Source organism: Gopherus flavomarginatus, unplaced genomic scaffold, assembly GCF_025201925.1.
Source record: "Gopherus flavomarginatus isolate rGopFla2 unplaced genomic scaffold, rGopFla2.mat.asm mat_scaffold_2102_arrow_ctg1, whole genome shotgun sequence".
Classification (NCBI taxonomy): domain Eukaryota; kingdom Metazoa; phylum Chordata; order Testudines; family Testudinidae; genus Gopherus; species Gopherus flavomarginatus.
The window spans coordinates 30,561-36,237 of NW_026114819.1; the positions used below are offsets into that span (position 1 = coordinate 30,561).

Below are 5,677 nucleotides of genomic sequence, written 5' to 3' on the forward strand. Positions count from 1 at the left end.
ACAGGGAATTGACTGAGCGATGTCCTGGCTGATTTTGACCTTGTTCTCCACCAGCAGGCTCCACTGGAGAGCTCGGGAGTGACATGATCATGGGAGCACCCTATGTACATATTAAAATCTGGCATTTGGGGGCCATTGGGGTGAAATGTGGGTACTTTTGGGGTTGGGTCCCACATGCGAAGGGATGTGGACAATTTGGAGAGGGTCCAGCGGCGGGCAATAGAAATGATTAGGAGGCTGGGGCACATGACTTACGAGACCCTACAGGCCATATCCTGTATGTTAAGCTAAGGCAAGGTTAGCATATCTATATTGTGACCTTTTACTAAGAAAGCAAAGTTGACCTGTATCTTGTTACTTAAATAGATAAGTACTCACGCCTGTCTAAGAACTTTACTTAGACCAATCGACAATGGAGAATGGCATAGGGTTTTTTTTTTCAGTATTCTACCCACAGACTTAACAGGTACAACACAAGGGAACTTATGTGCATATGTACATGTCATCAACATGCACAAACATACTAGCCTGTGAAGTAAGCGTACCCTAACGTTTTGTGGGTGAGGAATGAAATTTGGACATAGGAGGAAGGATTTCCGGTGCTTGTGCCCTATAAAAGAGGTAACCCACCTCACTAGAGCACTTCACTCTATCATTCTGACTTACTTCCTCCACTCTCTCTCTATGTACTAGCAGTAGGCTGTACTTGTTCTGAAACTTTAAGTTTCAAGGGAACTAGGCTAAGCTCCATTTCCATAAGGTTTTATTCTTTGTTTATTAGGTTTTGATTTTAAGTTTAACTTAGTCAAGTAAACCCTAAGTAACAGTAGCTTTTTCTAAGCGCTGCATCTTTCACTCAAGAATTGAGAAACCTGAACTGCAAGGCTGGTTCTGTGTCTCTTACCACCAGGTTATCAAGGAATTGTGGTAAGAGACATTAACCAAAACTTTGTTGCATATAATGCCCTATGTATCTATTGAATAGCAGTAAAGCAACTGTAACTTTGTAACTCAATTAAATTAAATTAAATGTAAGCTAATAAATTAAATTTTCATCATATTATCCAAATTAATATTATTAGTACACCCTAAATCAGAGTACATGGGACAGAAAGTTGGAGTGCAGGTGGATGAGGGCACTGGCCCTGGGAGTGCAGGCTCTAGGGTGGGGTTAGAATGAGAGGTTCAGGGTGCAGTAGAGGGCACGGGGTTAGGGCAGAGAATTGGGCTGTCAGGGCTCTGGAACAAGACCAGGAAAAAGAGAATTGAGGTGAAAGAGGGAGATCAGGCTAGAGCAGAAAGTGGTGGGGGAAAAAGAAGTTTGAGCTGTAGGTGGGAAGAAAAAACTCAACCCCCCTCTTATCAGGGCATCTAAGAACTAGATGAAAGACATCTCTCCCCCACTGCAATAGCAACTCCAGTGGGCCTGGGCTGAGGGGAGAACTCTTCTCCCCAGCAGCTCCAGCTGGTTTGGGCTACAGACATCTTGCCTCCACAGATCTGGTGTTCTTGGGCTGGGACAGGGGAGGGGCTCCTCTCCTCTCCATTTGGGACATGGCGGGATGAGAGATGTGACAGAGCTTTACGGGAAATCATTATTTGCCTGATTCATGTGCCAGTCCTAGTCTCTGCTGACCCAAACAAGCCATTTATCCTGCATGCTGATGCCAGTTTGGAGGGTTTGGGAGCAGTCTCGTACCAGGAAGTGGAAGGCAAATGTAAATCTGTAGCCTTTGCCAGCTGAGGACTGTCTGATAGCGAAACTTGCTATCCCATCCACCAGCTGCAGTTCTTGGGCTTGAAATGGGCCATCACTGAGAACTTTGGAGACTACTTGTGTGGTGCTCAGTTTCAGGTATGGACAGAGAACAATCCACTGACTTATGTGTTAACAAGGGCTAAGCTGGATGCTGCAGGGCAGAGATGAGTGGCTACTTTTGCTAGCTGTGACTTCAGCATTCAATACTAATGATTTGGTATAATAGGGAGTGTGATTTACCAGAAGCACCAATTCTTGGTTGTGGGGAGGATGTAAGCAGGGTCAGAATGAACTCTACCCTGACATCTGTTGGTGATGTGTTGTAAAAGTCTTTTGTTGTTCATGTGCATGGTCACACCCACCCCGCATTGCATGATGGGAGTGCTTGTCCAAATGGTCATTTCGGCTGCTGTGAGATCCCCAATCTCTTTCTTATTAGGGCAGGAGTAATAAAGTGTAGTTATCCTGGTGATATGAATCAAGGACAGTAGAACGGTCCTTAGCAGGTCATGCTTTTGGGAGTCACCCGAACCTACATATATCTCATTAGGCAAGGGACATGGGTTCCAAAGCATAGTGAAATAGAAAAGGTTGAAAATGAATATTTAAATTTAGTACTATGGGTCTTTTTTGAAGTTTCTAACTGCAGATTTTACTGCTTTTTTTCTTTTCTAGTTTAAAAATAAAGCTCTTTGTAATTGTAGTACAAATTCAGTTCTATGCTACAGACCTAAGATCACTAATAGTTAAGTATAAATTTTAGATGTATTTAGAGTGGGGGGTTCTTATCTCACTTACACACTGAAAGTGGTAAGCAACTTCACAGTTAGGTAAAATGCTCTTTTCCACTCTGACTGCATGGAAATTTTGCAAGTTGGACTCAGGGAATGCAGCTGGGGGGCAGGACTGTTGTGGCACATGCCCAATTTCTGCAACCAACATTTGCTATCTCACTCCATAATGCCACACACAGAGCGACCTTTTACCTTTCAGAATCAGAATATATCACAGAAGAGATCTAATAGCATAAGCTTAAGGTGAGGGACTGTAGCACTAACAGCAATTTTAAGAGATTCAAAAATGTCTCTGCCTTTACACACAAGGAACAGCAAAAAGGAAATCAACTAAAACAACCACAAACAGCTAGACACTCATTCTTACCTCCCACATACTTTTGCCATTTGGAACCCATACCCCTTAATGGTGAGTACTTTCCAGGTGAGGGTGAAGCTGAAGGCTTAACTGAAAACAGTTTAAGAAATGCTCCCGTCTCTGGCACTCAGCTATCCAGCTCCCAATGGGGTCCAAACCCCAAATAGATCCCTTTTACCCTGTAGAAGCTGTAATATCCTGTGACCAGGACAGCTGCCTAGCAGACTGCGCATCTGCCTGCCAGTGTGAGAGTGCATAAGGTGCTAATCCAGATAGTGGTGGCTGAGTGGCAGCGGTCATGAAAAACCAGCAGAATGGTGCAGCAAAAGTGTGCTGGGCCCATAACCCAGAGATTAATGGATCAAAGCCATCCTCTGCTACATGTGTGCTTGCTTCTTTTCCCTCAGGGCCTTCCAGCAAGGCAGTGATCAGCAGAGCACCAAGAGCCTAGGCCATGAGGCTACCTGGACTGAAGGCAAGAGGCAGGCCTGGGTATGGCGAGGGCCTCCTGTCCTGGAATGAGGCTGCAGTACTTCCTGGTCCCCTTTTCCCACCCACACTGGCAGGCAGCGTGTGCTGCAGGAGAACAGGAAGGAGGCTCTCGGGACACCAGGCAGTGCTGTGTGTGTGGCTGTCAGGGGAAAGAGCCTAGGCTCCTGACTCAAACTGCCATTGACGGGCGTGGCTCTGCACACCGTCAGCCAGGGCAGGCCAGGCTGCGGACGTGACTCAGGCGTGAGTAGCATGGCCGCGCTTTCCTGACAAGGCGTGAGGCAGGCCAAGAGCTTTGCACAGCCTACAGGGAAATGGGAGGGAGACGTCTTTGAGCCGGCGTGTCTCGTCTGCTTCTCCTTTGCCACTTGGGCGGAGGGGGAGAGAGAGCGAAATGTTCCTGGCTGAAAGTTTTTGTGCTCGGCCTTGAGGATTAAACCTGAGCCTCTGGAACAGCTGCTGGGAGATGGGTTTCTGAATGACATCCAGCCCGGTCTTTGGGCCACTAGCTGAACGCACTGAGGCCAAGAGGCAGCAAAATGGGACCTTTGAGGCTCCCCGCAGGCAGGGCCAGCTTTAGGAAGTGCGGGGCCCAATTCGAACATATTCGGCGGGGCCCCGGCAGGGATGACTAAAAAAAAAATCATGTAAATAAAAGCCTTTCATTTCTTAGCAGCCGGTTCCCTGTAAAAAGTTCTGATTTAAGGGATGTGCCACAGTATGTATTTTTTGTACCAATAGCGTAACCATACATCCATATTTTTAAAAATTTCTCCCAAATGGTCTATTTAAGAACCAAAAAGCTGGACATGTCCAGGAAAATACGGATGTATGTTAACCCTACCTAAAATTCTTTTTTAAAAAGATGGGCCTGAACTAGAAATGAGCTCCATTTCACATGTGTGGGTCCCTGCCACTCCCTGGCGGTGTGCTAGGGTGACCAGATGTCCCGATTTTATAGAGACAGTCCCGATTTGGGGGGTCTTTTGCTTATATAGGATCCTATTACCCCCCACCCTGTTCCAATTTTTCACACTTGCTGTCTGGTCACCCTAAGGTGTGCACATGTGTGGGTCACAGCTGTTCACTGCCCCTCTCATTGCAGCATGTGTGCAGGGTTACTGCCCTGGGAACTGCAGGGCACCAGTGGACATGGGGCTGGCTGGAGGCAGGGCAGGGGCTGACTGGAGGTAGGGTCTGGCTGCAAGCAGAGCAAGGCGTGCGGGGCTGGCTGCAGACAGGACAGGGGGTGCAGGACTGGCTGCAAATGGGCTGGCTGCAGGCAGGGCAGGGTGTGTGGGACTGGCTGCTGACAGGGGCTGGCAGGAGGCAGGGGGATGTGGGGTGGAGTGGGCTGGTTGGCTTCAGGCAGGGCCTCAGGGGACTGCGCAGGGGTTGGCAGGCCTGGAGACAGAGGAGTGTGGGACTGGCTGGCTTAAGGCAGGGGAGTGCGGCAAGGGTTGACTGGAGACAGGGCACGGGGTGCGGGGCTGGTGCAGGCAGGGCAGGGGGTGCAGCAGGGGCTGGCTGTGGGCAGCGGTGCGGGTACAGGGGGTACAGCTTACCCTGTACGGTAAGTGCCCCCTCCTCCACCAAGGTAGCAGCAGCAGCCCAGGGCTCGGGGGCTATTTAAAGGGCCTGGGGCTCCCCTGCTTCCACCGCCCCAGCCCTTTGAATAGCCGCGGGAGCCCTGGGGAAGTGGCGGGGCTCCGGGGGCTGTTTAAAGGGCCGGGGCAGTAGAAGCAAGGGGAGCCCCAGACTTTTTAAATAGCCCCCAAGTCTCCAGCAGTGGGGCTCTGGTGGCAATTTAAACAGCCTGAGGCTCCAGTCCCTGCTGGGAGCCCCAGGCCCTTTAAATTGCCCCCTGGGGAAGCTGGGCCACCCTAGTACAGTGCAGCAGCAGGGCTTGGGTGCGGGCCCCGATTCAGGGGAATTGGTTGAATTGGCCTAAAGCCGGCCCTGCCCGCAGGAAAGCAAGGAAGTAGCACAGGCTTATCACTGTCCCTGGGTGGGCTTGAACCACCATCCTTTCAGTTAAGAACCAAACGTGCTAACCCATTGCACCACAGAGACACAGACAGGCCAGGCTGTATGGAGCACAACAGTCAGGAATCAGCTCAGGGTCCAGTCTAGCACATGTATGCAGTGGTTGGACAAGCAACAGCAAGGAACTGGACTGGTGCGGAGTGAAAGATCTGTGGGAAGGAACCGAAAATAGTACTGGGGCTGCAGTACAGGGCTTGCATACACTTTCTTTGACCTGTTTTGCTGGAA

The 5,677-nt window shown here is 49.6% G+C and overlaps 1 non-coding gene across 1 annotated transcript; it reads right to left on the reverse strand.

The window, feature by feature from the left end:
- Positions 1-5,402: 5,402 nt before the first annotated feature.
- Positions 5,403-5,476, reverse strand: TRNAK-CUU (transfer RNA lysine (anticodon CUU)). The gene has a single exon. It is a non-coding gene; the product is annotated as a tRNA-Lys (tRNA).
- Positions 5,477-5,677: the final 201 nt, after the last annotated feature.